Source organism: Martes martes, assembly GCF_963455335.1.
Source record: "Martes martes genome assembly, chromosome: 1".
Classification (NCBI taxonomy): Eukaryota; Metazoa; Chordata; class Mammalia; order Carnivora; family Mustelidae; genus Martes; species Martes martes.
The window spans coordinates 204779186-204787967 of NC_137888.1; the positions used below are offsets into that span (position 1 = coordinate 204779186).

Here is an 8782-nt window from a genome sequence, read left to right on the forward strand (position 1 = left end):
AGAAAAGTTGAGCCTCTAATGGGATTTTGTTTGGGGCATTATCACTCCCTATGTTGACCAGATTAGAAAGAAACAGATTTTTCTGACAATATTCAATTATGGATACGTTCTAAAGAAAAATCAACCTGTTCAATGTCAATGTGAGTAACAATTATTTAGGAAAGTAACTACTTTTACAAAATTAACATTTAGTGACAAGAGGGGTTTCTTTTCTTTTTTTTTTTTTGTTATGAGATCTTATTTTCTAAATACAAAAGTAGTTCTTGGTTAATTCAGAAAATTTGGACAACACACAGAAAAACACAAGGGAAATAAAAATCAGTAATCTACCACCAGTGGTTTCTTTCCCACCCTCCTCCTCCTCCTCCCCCTCCTCCCCCTCTCCTCCTCCTCCTCCTCCTCCTCCTCCTCCTCCTCCTCCTCCTCCTCCTCCTCCTTCTTCTTACATTTTAGTAAATTTGTCCCATGCTGGCTGGGTGGGAGACAAGATGATGCTTGTATCTACTTCTTCATTCAGGCCGTGGCAATATGTGGTTGTAGTTGAAGCATATGATGAAAATACATCCTCACCTTCATTGGAAAACTGAGAACCTGATGGTCCCCCAAAAAGGGTCTCTGGGACCCCAGGGTCCTCATATCACACTTTGGAAGCCTCTGTTGTAAAATATCTAGGGATCAATCAAACACATGAATGCCTCCAAATTCAGAAATTTTTACCATTAATAAAATGCAGGTGATTTGAATACATAGAGAAAAATCTACACTCTCAGATGAGGTCAGCGAATATGGAAATGATAACACTTCTTCCTCAAATCAGAGCACCAGAGCAACTGCATTTACACTTTCAGTGAATCAGCTGTACATCTCATAACAGTTTCCTCAAATCCCTTCTGAAAACTAAGGTCAGTGCAAAATCATACTGATGTTCTAAAAGTGGAGTCAGTAGGAAAGAAATGCGCTGGCAGGTATGAAGACTAATCATAGACATTATACACATCATAGTCATTTTTAAGTGTGAACCTGGAACAGACACTGATCAAATTGATTGGATACTTCAGAAAATATCCCCACATGAGTCACTGCTTAACATGCGCTAACGGTGGGAGCACAAATCAAAGGGAAAACGTGGATTGTTTAGGAGTTTGTGGTGGGAAAACTGGTCCTTTTTTGAAGCAAACTCAGTCTGAATTTCTGCCCAAGACCATATGCAAAGGTAGATTCCAGGATTCAAGACATAAATATGAAATATGACCATGGGAAGTTAATAGGAGAAGGTATAGGAGAAGAATTTTGTTGATCTAGGGTTGGGGAAGGACTTCTTAAACAAACTTCAGAAACATAAACATTAGGTGTTTTTGAAAGAATGAAAACATCAACAGGAAGAGTATTTGTTCAACAAATGATGTTCTGGATCCAGCTAAGAGTAGATGGAAAGGTGAGGAAAGATCACTGTCATTGTCCACAACTGACCAGGGAACATGATGTAGAATAAACAAAAAACCAGTTCCATCTACAAGAAGTAGAAATCTCAATGCAGAAATGAGCAAAGGTGTGAGCAGAGAGCTCACATTGGGTATAGCATAAGCAGAGGAAAACATGCTAAAAAGAAAGGGGTGGGGGAAGGGAGAGAAATGCAGTGGAAATTCAGTGTCTACGTATTTAAGGTCCCAAATTAGAAAGTGCCCAGTGCTGATCAGGTAAGGGGAGAAAGCAATATTAGTGCACTGTCTGTGAGAACCAGAGGGCTAAAATTAAGAGTTTCTGTGCTCTGTGCACTAGCACATGTACTCCTGAGTATCTATCTCCATTGCTGACAGGTATTTATAAGGGAACATGTCAGGGAATGTTTTGTAGCATTGCTTGTAGTGAGGAATGTGAAAAGTGCTTGTCCATAAGTGGAAAGAGGGCAGGTCCCATGGGCTGAATGCAAACACTGGAGTCCCAGGCAGCAGTTGGATTCATAGTCAACAGACTAAAGGATCCTTAGAGACTCTTTTTTTTAAGATTTTATTTTTATTTATTTGACAGAGAGAGAGAGATTACAAGTAGTCAGAGAGGCAGGCAGAGAGAGAGGGGGGGAAGCAGGCTCCCTGCTGAGCAGAGAGCCCGATGCAGGGCTCGATCCCAGGACCCTGGGATCATGACCTGAACCGAAGGCAGAGGCTTTAACCCACTGAGCCATCCAGGCGCCCCAAGGATCCTTAGAGACTCTTAATCATAGGGAACAAACTAAAGATTGCTGGAGGGGAGGGAGGTGGAGGGATGGGGTAACTGGGTGATGGACATTAAGGAGGGCAGGTGATGTAATGAGCATTGGGTATTATATAAGACTGATGAATCACAGGCTTGTACTTATGAAACCATAGTACGTTATATGTCAATTAATTGAATTTAAATAAAAAATGCTTAAAAATAACATTGAGTGAATGACACAAAAATGAGATGAATGCTCTAGTATAATCCCATTTGGGCACATGAAATACAGAGCCCCTGAAACTCTTCTGAATGAAGCACATCACTATACATTGTCAAACCCACAGAATGTGCAACACAGACAGTGAACTCTAATGTAACCCGTGGGCTGAGTTAATAATAATGTATCCATATTCGTTCACCAACTGGAACGAATGTACTACACTAACACAAGAGGTAGAAGAGGAAATGGTATGCAGGAGAGAGGAGGTATGCCTTTTTCCGTAAACTAAAAACTTCTCTATAAATCTAAAAGTGACCAACTTTCTATGAAACTAAAAAAAGGAAAAAGATAATTTACAACATAGGTATGCACAGAGAAACAATACCTATCTACAAGAGCACACACAAATCAAAGAGCATGACTTCAGTGTCTTAGAATGGTTGTCGAAACTGGAGGGAAACAGGGTGGCAGAAAGAGAATATGAACAAAAATAGAAAAGGACATTAAGAAAACCAAGATTATCAAAAGCAGTGAACCAGAAATATCATTGACTCAAACCTCTGCACCTGTCATCTGCCATAAAATAAAACAAAAATATATTTTTATGAATAATTTGAGCCTCATCTGCTGCCTAGAGCTCCCGAAATCCTGGGCTCTGGGACAGGACCCAGCCATAATTGTACCCCGTGGTCTCCCTGGGGTCTTGTTCCCAAGGATCTCCCACAATAGGGGTCAGAATGGAGCCTAGAGGACACAGAAGCAGCAGGATGGGGAGGGACCTTCCTGGAGTGAGGAAGGCTGTGCTGATGACCAGGAAATAGTCCGGTGGCCATGCAGGTGTCCCTCTCAGAAACCTAGACACCGGTGTCAGCTCCCTTCTGTGCCTCATTCCCCTTCACTCAGCATCCTCACCGTCTACAAAATAGCTGCCCCCGTGCTCAGCTCCTCTCCATCTATGTGACTCCACTTCTCTCCCCTGCACTGCTCACAGCCCTAGGCTCCATCTCTGCTACCACTCCATTCGGGCTCCCAGAGAGCATTGCCTGAAACACACACCCAGTGTAGTCATCAGAGCCAGTCTTCAAGTCCCAACTTTTGCTGTGTGTTTCTGAGAAAGAAAGTTCCATCTCTGAGCCTCCTCTCCCCCAAATGAAAGGTGGGAGTAAGCAGAGAACCATATGGAGAAGGTCCATGAGCATTCACAAAAAGGGCCCCATGTTTACCTAAAGTGAGTAGTTATCACTGAATTTGGCATCTTTTTTTGTCCTCTAAGCTGCTTTGCTGTCCTCAGTCTATACCACATGGAACCAATTGGCCCCATTCTGAATTCATGGTCTCTGCCCTTACAGGGACCCTTAGTCCCTCTGGTAATCTGACAACACATTTCTGTGAGTGGCTGGTCCAATCTCCACCCTCCACCTGTCTCACCATTATAGTCTGCCTTTCCACATCCCGCTGGGTGGAGTGGCAGCAGTTCTCTGGGCTGGGTTCCCCAGTCTCCTCTGACAGGTGCAGGAGAGAATTCTGTCTACTCTGGTCTCACAGAGGATGGCTCACACACAGGTGTGGAGTCCATGTCACATACCACAGGAGTACACCCAGCTCAACCTTCTGCCTCCCCCACAAGGCTACCCTCCAGGATAGCAAAACCACTGTCACCCAAGTCAGGACACAATATCACAGACAAGATACACACTGGATCAAGGTTTCTGATCCTCAATACTCCTCGCATTTGGGGCCATATCATTCTCTGGGATGGTAGCTGACTTCTGCATTTTATTATGTTCAACATCCCTGGCCTCATCCCCCCAGTGGCAGTAACCTCTCCTGCCTTCCTGAGTCATGACAACTGTCTCCAGACATGTGCACATGTCCCCTGTGGGGTAGAATCACCCTAGATTGAAAACTACTGACCTAGAAGCTGCAAAGGGCACTAGGTTGGGTGAAGAACACTAGACCCAAAATGGGCAACCTGAGAAGACCCCCAGCAGCTGCCCAAGGCTAAGAGCCTGTCTTCTGACCTTTGTCCCAGACCCTGTCCCAATTCCGAGTCTGGGTCTCGCTCCCTACAGCTGCCTGAGTATTGCCACCTACCCTGTCCTTCCTGGTCGCCCTCAGCCTGGGCTGCCTCTTCCAGGAAGCAGCCAGCAGGGGAGGGTAGAAGAAGCTCTCCAGCCTGAGGCTCTCAGCAGCACACAACAGCAAGTGTGGGGCCAGACCTCAGGGCTCCTGGAACTGAGGCTATGTGCTTTATCCCTGCTGCAACTTCCCAGGAGGCTGCTCTCCAGGGCCTCCCCAGGACACCAACCTGCAAGGTCAGCCCTCAGAGTCTTGAGAGGCCAGGAGGATCATCAGAGGGCCTCTGGAGACATGCAACCTCTACTCCTTCCTCCAACACTCCAACACAATCAAGACTCCCTATTGTCTAACTCTGCCCAGAGCCCCAGCCCCTGCTCAGGTCTAGGAACTCCCAGTCTTGGGGGAGACAGGACAGGATTAGATGCCCTCAATGAGTTGGGATCAGGGCAAGGTCAGAGGGAAGGCAGGAGCTGGAGCAGCCCCGAGTGGGAATCCAGGGCTCTGCATTGGGATCAAGGTAGCTGGAAGGCTTCCCAGAATAAAGGTAATTTAGAGCTAGGTCTTGGAGAATGCTTTCTTTTGGTCAATAAAAGTGTTCAGTGTCTTCTGGCCAAACTGGATAGCCCCACTTCTCCCCTTGGTTGACTTAACCTATCTCTGTTTTCATGGTGATCCAGCCAGAGAATTCAAATTAGTATGTGCATTCTTGGGCTATAATAACTCACTTGGTCTTGTCCAGTTCCTGAGACAGAGCCCCTATGCCCTTGTCTCAGGAGTGATACAGTGGCTTCTGTATGCTACTGAGATAAGAATTGGCTGAGCCCTCAGCCTGAATAGTTTTAGGAAGGGGGCTGCTCCCCAGAACAAGCAAGGGGTAATTAGAGAATTGGAACCTCCAGGGAGGGGACAGGGGTAGAGATTGATGCTCAATTAGGGATGAATGACTTAATCAATGATGTCTGTGTAATCAAACCCCCCATAAAAACTCCCTAAAAATGGGATTCAGAAGCCTTCCCAGCTGGTGAATACACAGCGGTGCTAGAGGGTGGCGTGTGCAGAGGGCATGGAAGTTCCTTGCTCCTTCCTCCATACCTTGCAGGATATAGCTCTTTCATCTGGCTGTTCCTGAGTTGTTTGTTCATAATAAACTAGGAAGAGTAAGTGTTGCATTTTCCTGATTTCTGTGAGTTATTCTAGCAAAGTATTCAAACTGAAAGGGGGAAATGTAGAAACCCTCATCTTTTTAGCCACATCAGGCAGAAGTGCAGGTGCCCTGGGCACCCAGTACTTGTGACTGGCATCTCCAGGTAGTTAGTGTCAGAACTGAACAGAATTATAGGACACCAACATGGTGCCTGGGTAGTTGGAGAACTGGTCATTGGTGTGGAAAGAACGCACACATTTGGTGTCTTGAGTGTTAGAAGTAGAAACAGTTCACTTCCTCTCTCCCTCTGTCCAATCAACAGCACTGTCCATTCTACCTCTGAAATCAACCTCAATTTGCCACTCCTCCCCATCCAGGATGCCCTCATGCACCTCTCCCCATCTCTTCCTGCATCTGCCCACCCTGTCTGCCCTCAGCAGCCTGCTTCCCTCACACCTGCCAGAGGGGGTCTCTACAAATGGGAATCTGACCATGCTGCTTGTGCTTAAAATGTGCCTATTGGTATCATCAATTTGCAGAACTGTTTGGCAGTATCTATTCTAGCTGAACATAGGTATTCCCTATGAGTTGGCATTTACACACCTAACTATAGACCCAACAGAACACATAAGTATTAATCCACCAAAGGACATGTACTAGATGTCATAAGAACACCCTCATAGGAAGCCCCAACTGGAAACATCCATGAGAATGTTCACGTAGTGGAATACAGCTCTTTCCTCTTGCATATTGCATGGAACACTGGGTGTTACATGCAAACAATGAATCATGGAACACTACATCTAATGATGTACTGTATGGTGACTAATAAAACATAATAAAAAAATAAAGTTTACCCAAAAAACACATTTATTGATCCCCATTCCCCTTAAAACAAACTCCTCAAGTGGACACCATTGTCTTGCATGCCCATGCCCTTCCCACCTGCATGCCTTCAATTCCAGAAATACACTAGTGACCTTCAGCTCTCCCTGGTGCACTGAACATACAATTGTCCCAAATGCACTATGCCTTTGTCACCCTGAGCCTTTGTATTTGTTGTCCCCTCTGTCTGGAAACCCCTCTTCCACCTGCCTGGCTCAGCTGAATCATACCTACTCACCCTGCAGGACTCCCACCAATTTCAAAGTCTCTAAATCCCAGGCTGGATATGTGACCCACACTTAGCTTCTGCAGATCCCTAAGCTGTCCCCAACACCCCTCCAACCACTCTGTGCTGTCATCTTTGGTTATATGGCAGCTTCCCTCAGTAGACCATGAAAAGGACAAAGCAGAGCCCTAGCCCTTGGTCATTGCTGGATTCAACCACCTAGAATATTTCCATATAAAATAAACCTTGGATAACATTTCTTGACTATATGAATGAATAAATGAGGGTAAAGAGCTCATGAGGACATATGGCACTCCTTTCTGTCCATGATTATGGGCAATGTCTGCTGTGTGGCCATCTGCCCCCCACTGAGATACAATGTGCTCATGAGTCCATATGGCTGTGCTATCTCACGTCCAGGTGCTGGGCTGGTGCCTCAGTCATGGGGATGATGATGACTCTGATGGTTTTTCACCTCACCTTCTATGAGTCTTAAGTAATCCATTATTTTGTCCACCATGTTCTTTCCATCCTAAAGTTGGCCTGTGGGAAGGAGATATCCTCTGTCATCTTGAGTGTGATCCTGGTGTGTGTCATAGCGCTGTTGGGATATTTATTCCTCATCATCCTCTCCTATGTCTTCATTGTGGCTGCCATATCAAGGATCCCTTCAGCTGAGGGCAGGCACAAGACCTTCTCCACATGTGTGTCCCACCTCACTGTGGTCATTGTGCACTATGTTTTGTCTCCATGATCTTCCTCAAGTCCAAGGACCCCCCTTCTATAGACAGTAACACTCTGATGGCCACCGCCTATACAGTCTTCACTCCCTTTCTCAGTCTGATCATTTTCAGCCTCAGGAATAAGGAGCTCAAGAACACCATAAAGAAAGCTTCCAGAGAAAATTCAGTTCCCTAAGCTCCTGATGGCCAGTTTGGTGGTAAGGAAATATGACAGGAGGGCTGGGAATAATAACATCTGTCTCCATAGGACCCTTGTAGGGTTTCAAGGATATAAAGATACACACATCCAGAGTTGATAGATGCATGCTCAGTATTTGTTTACCCCCCCTTGCATGGGGTCTAGTGATCAGGATCTCCTGTTCTTAACCCTGTGTGATGAAGTTTATCCCATTACCTCCATCAGAGAATGTGTTATCTGCCTAAGGGCCAGGAGAGCAGCATCATGTAGGTGTGTCTGTGCACTGATGCACAGGGTTCTTCTTGAATGGACAAGCATCGGATAAGCATCATAAGGATAAACAAAAATAAGCATTATAAAAATACTGAGGGGCACCTGGGTGGCTCAGTGGGTTAAAGCCTCTGCCTTCAGCTCAGGTCATGATCCTAGGGTCCTGGGATCGAGCCCCGCATCGGGCTCTCTGCTCGGAGGGGAGCCTGCTTCCCCCTCTCTCTATGTCTGCCTCTCTGCCTACTTGTGATCTCTGTCCATCAAATAAATAAATTTTAAAAAAAAAGAAAAGAAAAATACTGAAAGTGTTGACCCTCTTCTTTTTCTAAAAAGGATTTTATTTAATGAGCAACTATGGACTCCAAGAAACAAACTGAGGGTTTTAGAAGGAAGGGGCATGGGAGGATGGGTGAACCTGGTGGTGGGTAATAAAGAAGAAACAGATTGCATGGAGCACTGAGTGTTATACGTAAACAATGAATCTTGGAACACTATGTCAAAAACTAATGATGTATTGTATGGTGACAACATAACAGTAAAAATAAATAAGGACAGAGGGGCAAAGGAAAAGCAGGCTCCGTGCTGAACAAGGAGCCCAGGGTGGGGAGTCAATCCCAGGCCCCTGGGATCATGACCTGAGCCAAAGGCAGACACTTAACTGACTGAGCCACCCAGACATCCTTCACTGATCCTTTTCTTACAAGCATTGTATCCAGTGTTTTATAGTATTGTGGGTTTTTTTTAAATTTTTTTATTTCTTTTCAGCGTAACGGTATTCATTGTTTTTTCACCACACCCAGTGCTCCATGCAATCTGTGCCCTCCCTAATACCCACCACCTG

The 8782-nt window shown here is 45.3% G+C and overlaps 1 pseudogene across 1 annotated transcript; it reads left to right on the forward strand.

The window, feature by feature from the left end:
- The first annotated feature begins 3594 nt into the window (after window positions 1–3594).
- Window positions 3595–7676, forward strand: LOC308350829 (olfactory receptor 10H3-like; annotated as a pseudogene). Its single transcript has 2 exons — window positions 3595–3644; window positions 7043–7676. The product of its transcript is annotated as an olfactory receptor 10H3-like (transcript).
- Window positions 7677–8782: the final 1106 nt, after the last annotated feature.